An 8,940-nucleotide genomic window follows, 5' to 3' on the forward strand; every position below is an offset into this window, starting at 1 on the left:
TTTATTTATTTTTTTAATTTCCAGGACATCTGTTGCCATTAGCTTTTTTTAGCACAATCATACATCACAATAAAAGAGTTCCATTGCGACATCATTATCATTCAAACACGAGGCTGAATAAAATACCGTTGCTGTCTCCAACTGAAAGTATATGCATCCGGTCTGACTAAAAAGGAGTGACGAAAAGGAAATATTTACAATCACCATGCATCAGGAAATGACCGGCTTCAATATATTCCTGGATTAGGTAAGATTATGCGTTCAGTTGACAAATGGTTCAGAATTGGATATGCGTCAATTAATCTTCTCATCACCGACTTCAGTCTCTACGTACTTTTTCACACATTTCCCTATCTGACCACTACTTGTGTGCCTGAGATATCTTTTTTCAATCTTTTTCAGTTGCATTATCGTTTTCCTAAAAGACAAGTGCAATTCATAAGGGTTGAAGTGGCACGAGGGGGGAGATGGGGCCGATAACTGCCGCTTTCAAAGTACACGATGCGTACATTAATCGGAACTTAAATTTAAGTAAGAGAGTTCTCCAAGAGAAAGTTTAGCAGTGCGGAAATCGAAACAGTTGGGCACAAGCCGAGAATGGGGCTACTTTCTCTATAACGTAACACACTTTAAAGGGGATTTTGGAGAGATTTGCTGAAGAATACAATAACTGCACATGGACTGTTTGTTTGTTTCCTCATCCTTTGAAAACGAAGTACTTGACCGTTGATTGCTACTGTGCCGTTGTTTGATCAAAAAAGGAAGCATAAACATTACATAAAAACCACACCATTTTATCATGTTTTAGTGTTAGTACTAAACTTTGTAGTACGTTGGGTATTTAGCCTAACCACCGAAACAACGACGATCTTGAGGCTGTTTGTGGTGTAGTATAGAGGGTGGTCAAAAAACCGGAATGGCATTCTTCCACTCACTTGAGACTCAAACCACATATACCAATGCATGGACAATTTTTTTAGAAGAAAAATAGAACCAAGATCGCCCGATTCGGTCCAGTAGTTTTTGTAATAGAGCCTATTTTTTAAGCAAGGTGGGGGTCATTTTTGTCCAGATAAATTACTAAACCGCGCCCGGGAATTTGACTTACATTGTAATGGATAGAGGGGTCATTATGTAATTATACCCACATGAAAAAAAAGTGTGCTTCACAAAATAGTCTCTGCATCAAAACCTACTGGACCGAATCGGGATATTTTGGTATCATAATCTTCTAAAAGGATTTTCCATCCATTGGTACAGGTGATTTGAGTCTCAAGGTAGTGGAAATATGCCGTTCCGTTTTTTGTACCACCCTGTATACATGTAATAATAATAAGAAGAAGAAGAAGAATTTAAAAAGATTTATACAGCGCACTTATCCGGAAACCCGATCAAGGCACCTACAAACAAACAATAGTCTCCAGTCTAATTGTGAAATAGCTAGTGAAGTAAATGAGATTTCAGTTCTCCCTTGATGATATCCAGGGATGTTGTTTTACGGAGTGTGGGGAATGCACGCTTACCATAGCGGATTGTTTTAGTTCTTTGGTTCTGCTAACAAGTATGAGCCTGAAGGTTTGAGAACCCGACCTGTTTCCTTGAGAAGAATAAGCTCACTGAGGTACCAATGTAGCTCTCTCAGAATGGGTGAAATGTGGTCTTAATTTCCACATCGGACAGCGACCCGAGCTGCATATTCAGGACACGTTGCGAACGAGTTATAGATGTAGCAGGAAGGCTAACGAGCAGGGCGTTGCAACAATCCAGAATTGAAGAATCTAAAGCATATAAGACCTTTTCTGCTGTTTCTTGTGACAGGTACTTGCGGATTCTACTTATGTTGCGTTGGTAAAAATTAGCGCTTCTGCATAAACTTGAGATAGGTGCATCCATACTTAACAGACAGTCGAACACAACTCCTAGATTTCAAGCACAGAATGAGACTGATAACTCGTGATCGGTGATGGTGAGATGTGGTGAGATGAATTTTGAGCGATCAAATCGAGGTCCAAGAACGAGAATCTGTCCCTTTTTCGGCGTTGAGATGTAGAAAAGTGCAACTTATCCTTACCTGGAAGTGGTAGAGACAGTCATGCATCTGGTTGGAGGATGTGGCGGTATCATCACCGGGTGAAAAGGCCTAGAGCTAGGTGTCATCAGCATAGAAGTGAAACTGGACACTGTGATGTCTGGCAATGCCACCCAATGGTAGTGTGTATGTTGAGAACAGAACAGGATGAGCCCTGTGGGACTCCGCAATCAAGGGTCCGCAGGTCAGATATTGAGCTCTGCCTTCAAGGTAAGACTGGATACATTGTGGAGCTATAGTGATGCCAAGCCTGTCAGAAAGACGCTGCAGTAGAAGCTGATGATCTACCGTGCCGAAGTCGGAAGATAACCCAAGAAGGACCAGAAGCAGCATGTGACGATTGTCGATGGCTTGAAGGATATCATATTAGACTCTGACAAGAGCAGTCCCCACACTGTGCCCTTGTCTGTATGCTAACTGCCTATTCTCCAGGGGACTGTGAATTGGCGTAGGACAACTCTCTCCAGAACTTTGGAAACAAACGGCAGAGTTGAAATTGGTCTGTAGTCGCACACCTGTTGAGGATCGAGGCTCTCTTTCTTCAGCAAAGGTGTCACATATGGCAACTTGTATTCTTTGGGCACTTCAGCAGTTTCCAGCGAGGAATTAATGATTGACCTGATGCAGGAAGTAAAAGACATTGCCCACTGCTTCACCATCGACGATGGATTTGGTTTTTCCCTTTTCAATGCCTTTGACCTTATCACTTATTGTAAAGTGCAATTTTTGTCTAAATCTGAAGTGATGATTGGAACAAAATTTCAAAACTGCAACCTTTTTTTGTTTCAACGCTCTAACTTTGACGTTTGTTTTAACACTTAAACAACAATATGCTATACAGCATGCAGAAACAATTGCGAGTTATAGTGACAGGATGATTGATAACGACTTAAGGCCGTCAACCCATAAGGGAATTGTTAATACAAACAAATGGTTCATGTAACTGGGGCTGGTACTTGGTTAGGAAATTGTTGGTCAAAGATTTAACCGATTTTGAATGGGCTTACACATGTAATTTACCAATGTTTGAATGAGGAACTTTAATATGAAATATTTTGACCCACAAACTTCGGATCAAATTTCTGTCAATCTTATTTTTTTTTATTTTAGGATTCAATACTTTACCCAGGTGTATCACTTTCTTGATATCCACCTGCCCTTTTAACCCAAAAGTCCTCAGCGGTGGCGCATATATTCCATGACCGGCAGGCATGTCTCACCATTGCACGTTGATCACGTAAATTGTCCACATTGTGATGAATGTGGGCCTGCAAAATTACAGTGCTAATCATGAAGGTTATAGGAAGTGGCTGCTGAAAACCTTGGCACAAAAAGGCACTCAAACAGAGATCCCGGTGACCAGGTAGGACATTCCCAGTGTTGTAGTCGAGTACTTTTTTTCCGAGTACCGAGTACTGCCGAGTACTGCCGAGTACTTAGGTTACCGAGTACGAGTACGAGTACGAGTACGAGTACTTCCGAGTACAAGTTCAGGTCTCCGAGTACGAGTACTTGTGCTTCCGAGTACAAGTACGAGTACTTGAATTCCGAGTACGAGTACAATTACTTCTATTTCCGAATACGGCCATACTGCAATTGTTTCATTGTGCGTAATTTGCCCAGGCCCTGTCAGACCGATATACAGACCCACTCACGGCTAGCTGTTAAATGTGTTTGTCTGGACACGCACAGAGAAAAATCATGAAACTTTGATATCTCTGCAAGCAAATCAAGCATTTCCAACTGAAAATATTGATAATACCATAAGGACGTGGTAAGTCAGCCTATACCATTTTTTTTCTCCGAGTACTGCTATTCGAGTACGAGTACTTTGATGGTCGAGTACAATTTCGACATGTCGAGTACGAGTACTTTACTGCCCGAGTACGAGTACCGTCATTTCGAGTACGAATACTTTGACAATCGAGTACGAGTACAAGTACGAGTACTCCAAAAAGTACTCGAGTAGTGTGAGGAGCGAGTACGAGTTCTACAACACTGGACATTCCACAGATCAATCATGGGACAGTGCGATTAATTACTCTGTCCCCAAAACAGTTGTAAAAGCGATTCACGACAACAATGTACATGGGCTGGGGCATTATCTTATGCCCGCCAAAATATGTCGAAGACTTTGAAAATGCAACTCAAGTTGCAGCACAAAATCAACAATTGACAGAAATCCTGGTTTGTTCATGTTTCAAGTTAACTGTGCCTTAAACCTACTTTTATTATGCCTGGATATGCTCGTAGTAATGTTTTACAACAAACTATCCAAAGAAGGTTTTCACATACCATTTCACGTACCAAGACAATGGACTTAGTGATGCATGACCAGAGGAATGCAATCAAGATATAAATGGAAAGCTTACTGCTCCTATAGTTTATGATGAAACCATAATACTGCTCAATAAGTTCATAGCTTATTCATATGATCCCTTTGTTTGTGGGTTACCTGTGTTAGGGACACCCTGTAGGACTATATTTCATCTTTACTGTTTTCCCCCACAGAGCTGACAACTTTCCAGAGCAGGCAGTGACTGTGTGTAATAAGTGTCATGGGATGGAATGGTGATGATTATTACGACAAATGGGATTCTTTTGGAGGTCAAAGGTAACACTGATGTAATGACCACAGAAACACTGGGTCAGATTGACCCAGAATCTGAATTCATATATATGCTCAGTCCTTTTCCAGGTCAAAAATGACACTTTTCCTGGTCAAAAAGGACATTTGTCTAGATCATTTTGACCCAGAAAAGTGTCATTTTGACCAGGAAAAGGACTGCAGTGGGCAAATATAGATTCACACTCTGGGTCAATCTGACCCAGGAGATTTTAGAGTGATATACACTGTCGTTCAAATCACAGTAAGGTAAAATATCATCAGCCACTTGACTTCGACTCATCTTTGCACTTTCCTACCATTTTCCAATGATGAAAATTTACGAGGTCTTCAACCGAACATGATTGGCAATAATGTATTATTTTCATCCAAAAACAGCCCACCATCTCCATCGTTTATGATGAAATTCTGCTTTTCACAAAAACTGCGTTTATTATCAGTTTATTCAGGCGTGCATAATATTTTTTTTTATCTTTTCATTTTGGTTGTTCATATTGTGACATATTTATTATATGAAGAGCATTGCAACAGTGTTTTTTGTTTCGTTCAGAATATTTGACATGATGTAAGTGTCTAATATGACATGAAAATAACCACTCATACAAACAAAATGATTAAGGTGTTACGCTATGCAATTTTGCTCTTTTTCATGAAAAATAAAAGCTTCGAAAACTTATAGGCCTAGATTTCGTAAAAACGCGGCTTCGACAACATTAGTGCAATGGTTTCAATGAAGAAGAAATGCTAGTGCATTGGATACATAACCATCTGGATCTAATATAATCCAGAATGAAAATACATTTCTACTTTCAAAGTAAAAACAAAAAATGAAAATGTCATATGTCTTTGCTTTCAGCCCAGCTATGTACTACCTAAACTACGTTCTACTTATAAGCTGCCTCGTCATCCTCACGTGTGCCTTATATTTCGTATTTCGAGAGTGTTGCCAGAGCAACCAGAGTGATGACGAAACGGAAGCAATCATTATGATGCAGCCGACAGCACAGGTCCCAAGCTACACAGAGCTGCCATACGATAGGGACCAGTCTCATAACCACCGTATCGTGCATGAGTATAACCGCGAGTCGCAGGTTCCCTTGTCAACAGGCTCACAAGTGGCTCCACACCACTACTACGCATACGATCATAAACATCTTGCACACTACTACATGTATCCGACCCCTTGCAACATAGCGGGAAGCCCGAGTGCATCTGCGACTGCGTCTGCGCCTGCGACTGCGCGTTTTGTGCAACGTAACTATTGTGACTTCCAGCCACCACGCGAAGACGATCGACCACCTCCGTACGCTCCAAACCACTAACGGGGTAGATGGGTGCATGATTGGGAAATGAAAGGGACCGAGCGTTTGTAAAGTACAATCAGTGAATCTAATGGAGATTTGATTTCGCTTAAGACATCTTTGATTTTTCTAAAAGGCTTATTATCGACAGACATGCAGGCTAATATACGGTAGCCTGTGGCTAACAATTCAAACTGCTTTTTATGCGCTACAATATTCCCTCAGAAAATCAAGACAGAAGCTGTGTCATGCTAAAAGGTCAATGATATATAATTAGTAAAATGTTGCTATAATTTTCAAAACACGGTAGTTCAGATTAAGGGCAAAGCAATAGGTTTGTGATGAGTTGAATGTAAAGTAGCTAATTCCTTTCGACATCCTTTAGATTTTGGGTGCTGCTGTATGAGTTGTTGATAGGGCCTACCAAAAAACCGACGACAAAACATGAAATGGCATTGTCGTTTAAAAGTGGAAATTCTATTATCACCATGTAGTGAACTTTTTAATAATAATAACATTTGACATTTAATAACATTTGACATTTAAGAAAATAGTGTAGGTTTTCCCGGTAACTTTAAAATTTGTATCCTTAAAATTCCAGAATGTGAATAGATACTTTGTTGGGCTGCATTGTTAAATCCGATTTCAAATTTACACCAATAGATTTCATATTTGGTCAAGTGTAATTGTCAAATGCAGCATTCTGCGGACTCGTCCAACTTTCGAGAAATTCGTCTCATGTTGAGACTGGCGTTGAATTGAAAAATCGAGTTCGCTTTTATTGGTCATTCATATATTCAGTAACTTTCCATGGAATTTAATGTTAATTTTTGAGTGTACATCACTACCTGTGTGATTTTAGCTTTGGCACAAAATTCTTGGCTCATAATTAGCTATGGTACTTAGTAACTTGCATCGTCACGCTATGAATAATTTTCTTGGACACAAATTTCGTTTCAAATCTACCAATTTTGTTTCAAAATCCACAATATCCGCAGGTCGTGTACATTCCAAAGTAGGCCTATAACCAAGATAATAAAAGCTGATGAGCTTAAAAACGCATACAGTATACCTTGCTGTAAATCTTGTCATGTGGTCTTTGTGTCGTTGCATACTGGCCTTCTTTTTGTGTGGCAAGGTCTGGTGCCTGGTCCGAGACATGGATCATCCAAGTGAATATTTATAGGCCTAGGCCCAAGCTCTTTGTTCAAACTCTTTCCTGATCTGAAAGACAGGGCATGCCGAATGGTTTACGGCTTCCTGCACATACAAACCGACGTCTCCATAGACTGGCTCTTTCCACCCATGGGTGTTGTTCTTTCCCTCAAAGTCATACTTTCCATACAGCAATAAAATGAATTCCTTTTAACCATACCGTTTCTCAGTTTGAACCGTCGGCATAAATACAATAAGCGAAACTCCAGCGACAACAATATGGCCCAGGCCAACGTCATTAACACTACACGACAAGGTGAAAGGGACCTCTCCAAGTAACACAATTATGCAGACATTTTTAGGTCGAAATTGATTGTAGAGGTTTCCCGTCGAACCGTTTGCTTCTTTTCTTAAATCTAGAGCTGCCCTGCCGGTTTGATTTCTGTAATATCATCAGTAGGCTTATAATTTCATAACGGAAAGGGCGATTATTATTAACTTTTTCCCCGAGTTGTAGCGGAAACACAAATGTATAGACGTCCGCTTTTGACTTTTTTTTAAGTAGACACAGACCGATGGCTTTTTTTAGCATCAATAGAGAATGCACAGTAAATATATCAACAACTGACGTACACGGAATACTGTTGTAAAACAAAATTCTGAACTGCACAAAAAATTGCAATGAAAACTTAAAGCTCACGGGCGGAGCATATTTGAACTTCAATTTTTTTAAATAATGCAGTTTTTAGAACAGAAGCTTCCAGCATATTTCATTCTTTTTAATGTAAAACATTATAACTTGTTGTTTCTTCGCTTAATGTTTTGCAGGTATTAAATTTTCGCTGTCATTTGCGATCATCTTCTGCAAAACAAACGATGATGCGCTTATGGGTAATTTCTACATACTAAGTCCCTTCGTCTGAGTATGAAATGTAAATGTTATAATATACATGTAATTATGAATTCTGCTGTTTATTGCCGAAATTGAAGACGAGTACATTCTTCCGTAGTATATCCCATTAAAATGTATATCGCGAAGGGCATGCAGTCAGATTTATTTCCAAAGAAAAAGCCTTCCGATCGAGTGCGTACACTGTTTTGATACAGCCCGTGTTTCTCTAGCCTTTTGGGGTAGACCAATAATTCATTGTGGTTTTCGGCAGCATTTCGGGATATTATGACATAGCAATGTGATTTATCGCATTCTTATCAAACCTGAGACCCTTTTACCTTACTGCTTAAACTGAAAGCAGAAAGAGCATGTTCTTCAGTTAATGCTATATGATCATAGGCTGACACTGTTCAGAGTTCGTGCTGTAAACGTCAATCCATCAGAATATCAATTTTATTCCAGCCCAGAATTACTCTTTAGTTAGAAAACATCGACGGGATAAACTGGGCTAAAAAGGAGGCGCTCATACAACAATCATCATATTGCACTTGTAATACTCAAAGCCACAACCACATGACCAATCTGCTGATGTGCCCCGTGTCACGTTTATTAAGAAGAAAAAACGTTTTTCCGATTCAAGGAAACGTAATGCAATAAATCTGATGCAGATTATTGAAAAGCTAACCTGTCGAAATTTCATCCCAGAAGATATCACACTTATTTAGAAAACATTGAAAATGCATCTTAATTTTTCTCCGATTTTTCGACGTAAAGCAAGGTTTCTTACCTTTTAAAATGATCATTGATACGTTTTGAGTGAAAACAACAAAGCAGCTAACCAACATACCGTTATAGGTACGAAATGTTACCTTTTATA

The 8,940-nt window shown here is 39.6% G+C and overlaps 1 long non-coding RNA gene across 1 annotated transcript; it reads left to right on the forward strand.

Moving 5' to 3' along the window:
• The first annotated feature begins 108 nt into the window (after window positions 1-108).
• On the forward strand, window positions 109-7,032 carry LOC119721066. The gene is made up of 3 exons (XR_005270141.1): window positions 109-247; window positions 4,601-4,703; window positions 5,572-7,032. It is a non-coding gene; the product is annotated as an uncharacterized LOC119721066 (long non-coding RNA).
• Window positions 7,033-8,940: the final 1,908 nt, after the last annotated feature.

This window comes from Patiria miniata, unplaced genomic scaffold, assembly GCF_015706575.1.
Source record: "Patiria miniata isolate m_02_andy unplaced genomic scaffold, ASM1570657v1 HiC_scaffold_9, whole genome shotgun sequence".
In the NCBI taxonomy this organism is placed as follows: Eukaryota; Metazoa; Echinodermata; class Asteroidea; order Valvatida; family Asterinidae; genus Patiria; species Patiria miniata.